Source organism: Mauremys reevesii, linkage group 18, assembly GCF_016161935.1.
Source record: "Mauremys reevesii isolate NIE-2019 linkage group 18, ASM1616193v1, whole genome shotgun sequence".
In the NCBI taxonomy this organism is placed as follows: Eukaryota; Metazoa; Chordata; order Testudines; family Geoemydidae; genus Mauremys; species Mauremys reevesii.
In genome coordinates this window covers 3163449-3174226 of record NC_052640.1, presented here as the reverse complement: position 1 = coordinate 3174226, position 10778 = coordinate 3163449, and positions in this window count along the sequence as shown.

The window sequence follows — 10778 nt, the reverse complement described above, 5'->3', positions numbered from 1 at the left end:
GGCAGGTTCCGTAAAGACCGTGGATTGATGTATCTATACATAGACCTAGCATTACTTCTCATCAGAAGCAGCAGTTCTGCTTTGCTCTCACACTGTCTGATAAACAGCTATGGCTTCATTCTTTGTAGATTTTGTTAGAAAGCCACAGTCTCCTTACGTTACTAATAATGGACACATTATAATAACTTCAAAGACTCTACAATTCAGTCTTCCAGGGGAAATCTGTCCGAAGTTATGATTGACTTATTTTAAAATGACTAGTCATTTTACTAGGTAGGCTTCAAAAGGTACAAATAAACTTACCCAAAACGCACTGTGTTTACTCAGATTATGAAAAAACATGGCACCATTATAAACCAGCAGGTGTGTACGTGTTTCCAGTTCTTCTAGTGAACTTTCAGAATTCTCTATTTGCATTATCCTTTAAGGGTCTGTCTAGGTTTACATTCTCCCTATTTCTTTCTGTAGCAAAGGGCTATGGGCTGCCCCCAATAAACCATCTGAAAGCAAAATAAGTTTTTTGCAGAGCAAATGTTATTAGGAAAGGGATTGCACTATAATAAAAGGTCATTACACTTTTTGCAATTTGATTGGCATCATGACAAATTTTATTACCAACATAAATTCTGTGGCTTGGTTCAGTGCTGGGGAACACTGACATTGGGAAACAAATAACTCAGGGAATATTTTGCAGAGAGAGAAGTGGAATGGTGGATGTAAATGCTTATAAACTCTCCTACCGCAGTGCAAAGCCCGTCTCGAAATAGTAACAGTGAAAGGAAAATAGGCCCTTTGGCACATTGATAATTTTTACCAGTTTTACACTCTTGTGTCCAATTCTGTAGTTCTTACTCAGGCAAACCCACCACTTAAATCAATGGGAGTTTAGCTTCAGTAATGGCTGTGGTTTGACCCTTCCTCCCCATATTTTCTGCTGCACTATATGAGAACATAGGATTGACAGGTCTCATGTTTCTTACATTAGCTGGTCTAGTTCCTTAAAATATCCCTGGGCAATGGAGCTATGCTGATTTGCACCACTTGAGGTCCTGGCCTGATATCTTTTGCTACAGCGGGAGGAGTGGTAGGTATGTTTGCAGCTCCTCAGTAACTTTGGCTGCATTGTCACCTATATTTTGTTTGCCTTTGTTCTTGTCTATCAGCTATATTTAACCATTGATATTCCAACCTCGTCTGTTCCAGCATCTCCTGTGCTCTCTTCAATCAGACCATGGACTCTATTCATGAACTGCTGTAGCAGCTGTGCTTTTACTAAGGTGTTACCAGCCCTGGGTTACCTACAACCCCCAAAATGCCAGTGGAAATCAGTGGGAGATTTTGGTACACGGGTTCTCAGACTGGCTCCTTAGAGAACAGTGACTGCCCCAAATCCCTGGGAGAGCTCAAAGGACAAACCCTCTTTTGATTTGTTTATTCTCTAAGGAATCCTGGTTGTTCTCTCCCCCTGCATCACCTCCCCTGCAATACATGGAAGCGTAGCACCACAATGGCTATTTTTGCATAATACCTTGTTTTCTTTTACCATAACAGAACACTGTGCTGAGAGATCATTACAGCTCAGCATGCCAGATCGCTCCACTGAGCCGGGAGGCCCTTTCTGTGAGAGACGGAGACCCCACACCCGTCACAAACAAACCGGCTGAAAACGGGGGCATCCAAGAAGAGGGTGGCAAGTTGGACAAGAAGCATGTGATCAGTTTGACTTCAGCGGCTCAATTCTCTCCTGGAGGGAACCAGCCCTGTGAGCTTTGCAGGTATAGGATAAAGAAAGGGCTCTCTGAAGGCCAAGGAACCCGAATGCTGTAACCAGCAACCTTCCTTTCTAGCCACCCAGACCCTGCCCTCTTCCATGGCTGAAATAATGACAGTGGTGCAGGCCCCTGCCCTATGGCCTCCATGCAGAGGGATGCAGCTGCCCTGATCTGCCTTGGTGTTTCACTATTGGTTGAATTGTAACCGTAGCCCTCGCTGGATGTTTGACAATAGCTGGGAACTCTTCATACATACTGTAGTAGAACTGGGGTGGGGGGGATGGGAGAAGGGAGAAGATTGGCAAGAAACTCCGATCATGGCATCTTTTGTGGCATGGAGACTTCTATTGGTGTTGGGGCATCCCTCTTCTGTTCAGACATGGGGGGCAGGATGCAGGCTCCTCCACGCACTGACCAGACAGGGTTCCTCAGGACACTGCTACACTAGTGGCAGAACAGCTCTTGCCACTGCACTTTCGGCTCTCCTGGCCCAGGGTTTCTCAGGATAGTTCTTCCTGACCCAATTGCTGGGCGGAGTTGTGATGCTTATTACCATTGATTATCTGAACTGCGGTAAAGCCGAGGGGCCCCCACGTGCCAGGCACTGCACAACCCCAGAACAAAGGGATGGTCCCAGCCAAAAGAGTTGACAGTCGAAATAATCTTAAAGTTACAGGAATCTTAAGTCATCTAAAGTGCTCAGGAATCTCTGTACTCACTGCCCTGATAGACAGCACTGACGAGGTCCCGGCATGTCTGTACAAACCCTTATGGGGTCCCTGTGCCTCACTGACACCACAACCCTCTGGGCTCGGCATACAAGTGAACAGCTGTTGTCCTGCCAAGTGCTCTGGGCTCAGAGAGCCAAGCTACGGTCTCTCCATCTCGTGCATCATCACCAGCATCACAGGTTCTGCAGGGCAAATTAGACCCTCCGTGGCCTCTGTGCAGCTTGGCCGCCCTTCTTGGGCTCCCACCCGTGTAACTGGAACACCGCAAACTGCGGACGTGCTGCACGGTGCGCACGAGAATCCAGATCATGCTCTCAGAGCTGGGCTGGCTCCAGGGGGCTCACAGAAACACCTTCCGTCCTTCAGCTGAGTGGCTCTGACCCTGAGCCCCCACTGGGACAGGTCTACAGGGTAGAACAGCAATTTAAATGTTGTTACTGTTCCTAGCCCTTGGCCCCAGTGAGCAGAGGGCCGGGAACAGAGTGGTGGGTTGTGTTCAGAAGGGATCTGAGCCCCAGTCCTGCAGGGAGCTCCACCAGGAGAAAGCAGGTTGCTCAGCTCTATGGTCCAGTTTATCCTCGGCCCTCATGGTGACTGGAGTCAATTGCTGTGGTGACTTTATGTTCTGAGGACACCTGTTTGGTCAGTATTGGGCTGAGACCACCAACTGGCTTCCCATTGGCCCTGGATCTGATATCAGTGACCTTGGGTCATTACTCACCTGTGCCCAGTTTAGAACAGTGACCTCCAGGGGACCAGCTCTGTCCCCAGTCACTGAGGGCCTGGACATTCCCAGAGTGCCGCATGGTTGCCAGAGGGCCAGGAAGCAAGCGGCATTTGCAAAACGAACAATGGTCCAGTTCTGGGTTGGCTGATCCCAGAGCAAGGGCTGCTCCAGCACCGGGTTTTTCACGCACCCCTCAGCTGTAATTAAGAGGAACTACAAAAGAGATCAAAATTGGACATGTGGTTAGTTACCGGCAGGACTAACAGGTTTCCATGACTACGTGACGTCAACTATTTTACAAACTCCGCCATTCTGAGGACACCTGTGCAGAGACCCACTCCGGGGACACAATAGCACTTGCCGAGCCAGCCTCCTTCCCAACACTCAGCAGTGGTTGGCTCCATTAAGATTTGCTCACGGAGGGTCTGGGGGATCAGGGAAAACTTTTTCCTGGCGGCTTTTTATAAATTATTCACGTCTATGCAAAATCTATTTAAAACAGTCGAATAAAAATATGTCAATATGAATGTGCGTCCCGTGGCTGAAAACTGCTGCCTTGGCGCTCGCTAGCTAAAGCAATTCCGGGAGAATAAAGCGTCTGTAAAGGAACCAATACATTTCAAGAGGTGCAAATAAAGGGCTGGCATAGATCCCCCTTGGTCTATTGAAGTCAAGGTGGGAGGGCGCTGAGCTGCACCACTGAGGAGCCAGCCCAAGCACTGACAAGCAGGGAGAGGTTGTGACATTTTGCTGTCTAAACGCACTGAAACCTGCCGTCAATGGCTATTTGGCACATGGAGCTCTGTTGGTCAGCACGGCGATAAGGAATTCCACGCCGTCGTCAGCCCCTGCTGCTGATGTATTGAGTCTTGTTGATTGCAGGTTTCATTCAGAACAAGAGGGATTTTACAGAAATATCAATGAGCTGAAAATAGGATCCCGTCCAGTCCCTGCCCACCCCTGGCTATGCAGCCAGTCACCTGACTGCCAGCTCTGTGCCCAGTCCAGGTTTAGCTGTCTCGGGCCAGGGGCTTTCCTCCATTTCCCTTGAGAGACTGTCCCACAACCTACTCGCAGAGATCACGATTAGTGCCAGTGCAGCCCTCTCTCCTGACCTAGGGAGCCAGCCAGCCTGGACAGACCAAGACGTGGTTTTCAACCAAGTACATATTGCAGAAATGGTACAGATGCTCCGTAAGGGCCTCAGCCAGCTCCCATGGAAGCGAATGGACATTTACTTTCCATTCACTCCCGTGAGAGTTGAATTGAGCCGAAATCTCCAATAACAGTGTGAGTAAGAGAGACCCAGAGCTGGGTATAATCCCTTTTCTATTTAACCTGCATAGTGCCTCTCTCTGTCCTGCATCTGCCCACATCCCTCCCCTGTGTGCTCCCCACTTGACCTACAGTTAGTTGGCAAGACTTTCTTCTCTAAATTGGATTTGATGACAGCAGTACAGCTGAAGCGGGGCGTTAGTGGTGACTAGGCCTTGTGTTCCCGCTTTGCACAGCAGTCAGTTTCACCCCCTGTGAATACAGAACAGGGGTGAGTGCAGTTGGAGCAAACTGATGAAAAAATCTATGCTTCGTTTTCTGGGTGCTGCTGTTGCCTCGGACAAGCAGGGCTGAAAACTGCTGAACTGAATGGGGTGGTTGCATCTTTCCTTAGAAATCCAGGTGAGAAGGCCATTTCGCCACTTGGATCTGTTCAAAGAGTGTCTGTTGGGGGAGCAATATTTAATCCCATCGGTCTGAGGACCATCTCAGAGGCGTAAGTGACAGAACAAAGAGAGCTGATAGCATGGTTTAAGGTGTGTGTGTGTTTTCAACCTATATAAAAATGTTTTCCAGAATTTTTAAAATAGGGAATGATTTGGTGTCTGGATTCAATTCTCCTGAAATGGCTGCGAACCAAGCCTGATAGCAGGGTTTGGCACCTGAAAGTGAAACTGACTGGACACAAAAGTGAACCTGTTGGCCTATTTTCACTGACCAAGCTAAGTGTGGAGTAAAAATTAAACCGTGAGCACCAATGGTGAGCAGTTCCTGACTTTCCTTCCTTTTGAAGCGGCTCTTAGTTACACAGGGACGTATCTTAGTTTTGTATGATTTGTAACCGGATAGATCCCATTTAAAAGCTCACAAGAGCTCATTGTACCGCTACTCCTGTGGAACCCAATCTGAGGATGAACAATCTACCTCTTCCCAACATGTTTGCTGTCAGTTTGATTTCCAGGCTTCTATTCCACCAGCCCATCATCTCTGACAGATTCCACCCTGGGGATCTTTCTGTCAAGTAAGCAACAAAATTGGTAGAGCTCAACTCACCGACATCTCAGGTTCCGGACTTTCTCTCTGAACATTGTATCAGTCACCCATGCTGCTCTGCAGTTGCCCAGGAGCTAGGGAGCTCCAGTCCAGTTACATGACCCCATGTTCTCCGGAATTGGACCCAGGCTGCCATGGTCAAATCAATGACAGGGGATCTTTGAAATCCAAAATCTTTAGAAACAGCAATTTGGCAAACTAATTGTAGGTACCAGAGGAGGCCAATTTGAATAGAGCATCAGATCAATATTTTGCTTCTTGTTCGTTGAGTCTGGGTCAGAAGCTGCAGGGGGAATATCTCAATGAATGGCTCTGATTACTGATGTTCAGGACGCACCCTCTGCTCTCCAGAGCTCACCTCCCGTCCTCGGCTCTTGGCGTTGGACTCCGCTGGCCTTACTGGAAAGCAGAGCTTTCCCCCGGCTGTAGTTTATTCTGTCACTGTGTAAGTGCCTTTGTGTGCTGTGATAGCACAGTGAGCCCATGGCCTGTGTCCCACGTGGCTCCATGTGAGGAGAGGAGTCCAACATCAACGCATGCAGACCAATGAACTGCTAAACAGATTTGTTACATAGGGTAAAACAGTGCTATTGTGCCAAATGTAACCCCGAGGTTTTTCCTTCATGACCTGATATTCCTTTGGAAGCATTTCACAGGATAGGCTGGGCAGATGCAAATGGGCTAGCACTCAACAGAAGATGAACATCTGGATCCTTTCCCAAAGTTTGTGGGGTGTTCAGAGCTGATGTTTTGGCCTGGCATCCCTTTAGTGACAGGGGCAGCAGTGTCTGTTGCTATGACATTGTGAGGTCTTTGCTTTTTGTATGTGCCTAACCATTTCTAAAAGCTCACCCCCCTGTGCAGGGATAGCAGCCATGTTACGCTCTGAGTCATTGCAGCCTGTTACAGTCAGAAACACACAGTGCTCTCTCCTGGAGACTTCACTTTTGTTCTTTATTGTTATTTTCCTGACTCTGAGCAAAAGTCATTTTAGATTTAAAGTCCCCCAAAGCTGGAGTATGTTTGGGTTCATTTCTAACAATATGGGCCAGATCCTCCACTGGTGTCTATCTGTCTAGATTAGGTACTTCTATGAAGTTACCCTGATTTACACCAGTGGAGTAGTGGTGTAAAGCTAAAATGTAGTGAAGCTAAAATGTAGCTTTGGGGCCAGATCCTCCACTGGTGTCTATCTGTCTAGATTAGGTACTTCTATGAAGTTACCCTGATTTACACCAGTGGAGGATCTGGCCCCGAAGCTACATTTTAGAGCCCTCTGGCATCCCCATTCACCCCCTTACTCTCTTCCCACCATACACCAGCCTGAAAGGCCTTGCATTGCAGTGACTCTGGCTCTAGCTGAGTGGGCTGGAGATGGGTCTCCCTCAAGGCCACAAAGTACAACCTCCAACAGCACTGCATCACACTAGACAGAGTCCTCTGCATGCATTTGCTTAGCAGATCACTCTTCCTACCTGCTCACCCATGCCCTGAGCTGTTGAGCAATGAATTGCTGGGTTACACCAACTTTGGGCAATTTAGTTTAAGCTGCAGAGACAGCAAAGGGCAGTTTAATTTACTTAGCTTGATACCCAGCGATGCAACATAATCACATTGAGAACAAAGCAACTTGATCTCATTTAAACTCCCCAGCCTCCAGAAAATTAGAGCCAATCACACCCCAGTCATCAACTCATCCATTTCTGTGGGAGCTGGAAAGAAAAGACCAATGGCAAGATGCTGTGAGTTTGCCATGTGGATTTATAGAGATATTTTGTTTGCATTCATTTTAACCAACAACCCCCTGAAAGGAGGGAGAGGCACAACTCCCATCTATATAGAAAGAAGTTAGACAAAAAGAGGAAGGAAGCAAGGCTTGTAATGGAGCCAAGGCCTGGAGCTGAAAAGCGGTGGGGGTGTGGGTGTTGCTCGTTAGAAAGAGATTTGCTTAGGTATTTGTGACTATGGTGCCCTCCAGTTCCTGGGTGTCTGAAAACAGGATAAAAGTCTCAATGCTGGCTACAGCTAGTGGAGCGCCTCCTTTCATCCCCAGGGTGAAGATCTGAGTTTGGAAGCGGATGGTCTTGCAGCTGCAGTCCAACAGATGACCGTGCAGCCAGTGATTTGTTGCACTGTGTCTGGAGATGCAGCCCTTCTAGCTCACACTAAGGGCGTGCTGCGTTCTTAGCGTGGGGGAGCTCACTGCTATGTATCTGGGGTCTGGTGAAGGTCCTTGCAGATGGTGTAGTCACATCTTTAAGTCACTAAGGTAGCATTTTTTAAGTGGCTTTAACTGCATTCTGTTTAGTGTCAGTGCCTTGACAAATACCCAGGTAAATGCACACACCAGGCATTTATCTATCAGCACCGGTGGCAATAGCATGGAACCATTTACAGCTGTGGCACTGAGGCACCATCCCCATTTGCTTGTTCTGCTACAGGCACTCAGTGGTTGTTAGGCAAAATGTAAATCAAAACACCACACAGTGATCACTTCGTGATAGACGCTGAGAGGCTAGTAAGGATGAACAGCCAGCATACCCTGATTTCCATTTGGATGCAAATTTGCATTGGTGAAGCACTTTGCTTGGGGGCAGGGGACATTCTCAGGAAGAGTGAAACCAATGGTGGAGGCTGATGGAAGTTCAACTCATTACTTCTAGCATCAGGTGAGATGGGGTAGATAAACCGGAGGCCTGGCTCTGCACTCCTTACTCAGGTTAACCCCCGACTGGCCTCCTGGAGTGCGGGAGGCCCTAAGCAATTGTAGTAAGAAATGATTTTCTTAAAGGGTCTATAAAAGGTGCATGAAAGGGTACAGTGCAGGTTTGCTTTGAAACTTCACCCAAATACAAAAGTTCTCCTGGGAAATAAATCCTTCCCCAGGGAATGATGGGAAGGGACAGGTCATTGCTGCCTAGTGTTAGCACATGACTCAAAGCTGCCTGTCCAATGTTAATTTGCCTGGAGTGAGGCAGAGAGATTGACAAGACTGAAGATTTCAGAAACAAAAATATGTTGTAAAAAAACCTCATGCTTAATTTACTAGAAATCATGATCTTTCTATTTGTGCGGCTTCCACCCTGCTGGAGCTTTATCTTATTGTAACAGGCTGCACATTTAAGTCACTCCAAAGCTTGCCGAGTTGTAAATATTAGAGTTAACTTGATATATCGAAACAAAACCAGCATCATCCCTGTTGGATCCGTCTTTGTAACGTGTTATCTCCACAGAGTCAAACTAGGCAGCGCTTGCAAAGAACGCTGGGCATGAAAAGCACTGGAGAAGGGCTGAGAATTCTTCAGAAGTATCACAGAGATCATGTTCAGTGGGATTTTCAAAAGAACTGAGCTCTCAGGCTCCATGGCAGCTGCTGGGAGGTGTCTTAAAATCTGGCCACTTCAGCTAGGTGTCTTGATGGGAGCTACACTCGCCTTAAGAGCTGACCATAAGCCAGGGGTGTCTCACCAAATGACTCCATTGTTAGGAAGGAAAAGGCCTGTAGCAAGAAGAGGAAATGGGACTGCTCTAGTGATAGGGTCTTTAGACATGCAACGAGACTAGACAGATTAGCTTAGATTGCACAGAGTATAAAATACCCTGCTGTTTGACTTCGAAAATGACCACTGCTTTGCTCCAGAACGTCCAAAGATGCATACGTTTTCTAATTGCCTGCTTGAAGGGGAGTCCTCTGTTTCCCTCTGTGTGAGCCTCTTACAGGGATGCTGCCAAATACAAGCCACTTCCTGGAGTCCTCATTGTCTTGGCTGAGAAAGCACTGCTGGATTGGTCTGCATGTAGCCCCTGAAATGACACATGGCTGTACATACGTCTCTAATAATAATCACTTTGATGGCTAATGCTGAAAAAGCTCATAGACTCATAGACTTTAAGGTCAGAAGGGACCATTATGATCATCTAGTCTGACCTCCTGCACAATGCAGGCCACACAATCTCACCCATCCACTTCTATAACAAACCCCTAACCTATGTCTGAGTTATTGAAGTCCTCAAATTGTCTTCCAGTTAGCTCGACTCCACATCACTCATGCTGCCTGCTCGCTTTTTAAAATCTCACTCAGGTCAGACCATGCACTGGACTTGTCGGCGTCCATTGGGCTTCGGGCCAGGTTCCCTTGCTGGTTCTCATGCCCTGGCAGGTGCAGTGCACCTCACATCCCTTTGGGAGGCTGGTCAGTATCTTTATCGGCATCTTACAGGTGGGGAAACTGAGCCACAGAGCTGAGGTGACTGGCCAGGGTTGCCCTGTGAGTGGTGGAGCTGAAGGCCGTGCCTTCACCACAGGGCTATCCTTCCACTCCCTGTGCTGGCAAAGGCTGAGCCAGCCCTGCTGGCTCTCACGGCAGACAATGTGGTACTGAGAGTATCCTCCCAAGAGCGGAGGAGATTTATCCCAGATTAGCACAGCCAGGGATCTCAGGGCAACATTTCCATTTTAGCCCAGCTGCAGGGGTGGCTCCAGGCACCAGCACGCCAAGCGCGTGCCTGGGGCGGCAAGCCACGGGGGGGCGCTCTGCCGGTCGCCGCGAGGGTGGCAGGCAGGTTGCCTTTGGCGGCATGCCTGCGGAGGGTCCGCTGGTCCCGCGGCTTCGGCGGACCTCCCGCAGGCGTGCTGCCGAATCCGCGGGACCGGGGACCTCCCGCAGGCAAGCCACCAAAGGCAGCCTGCCTGCCGTGCTTGGGGCGGCAAAATACCTAGAGCCACTGCTGCCCAGCAGTTGGCTGACCAGGAAACCTGACATGCTCTCAATCTCAGGATTGGATATTTGTGCAGAGCATTGACTGCAGTCTGCCCCAGCCATGTCCCCAGGTCACAGGGGAAATAGACTCTTTCTGCTCTGAGTGATCAGCTTGGCTGCTTAGTATTTGTTGGAGTTTCTGTAGTGGGTGTTTTATGGGGCGTAGATGCTTTGTTACTGTTTATTAACCTATTTTAATTGTCTGTTCAGCATCTCAGGGCCTGCCGACATACATGACTCTCAGGGTATAGCTCCACTGCAGTAAAACACTTGCAGCTGGCCCAGGTCAGCGGCTCAGGCTTCCAGGGACCAGGCTGAAGGGCTATAAAATAACGTGGACCTTGAGGCTTGGGCTGGAGCCTGGGCTCTGGGACCTTCCCCTTGTGGGATCTCAGAGCCCGGGATCCAGCCCGAACCTGATCATCTACACTGCAGTTTTATAGCCCTGCTCCCCAAGCCC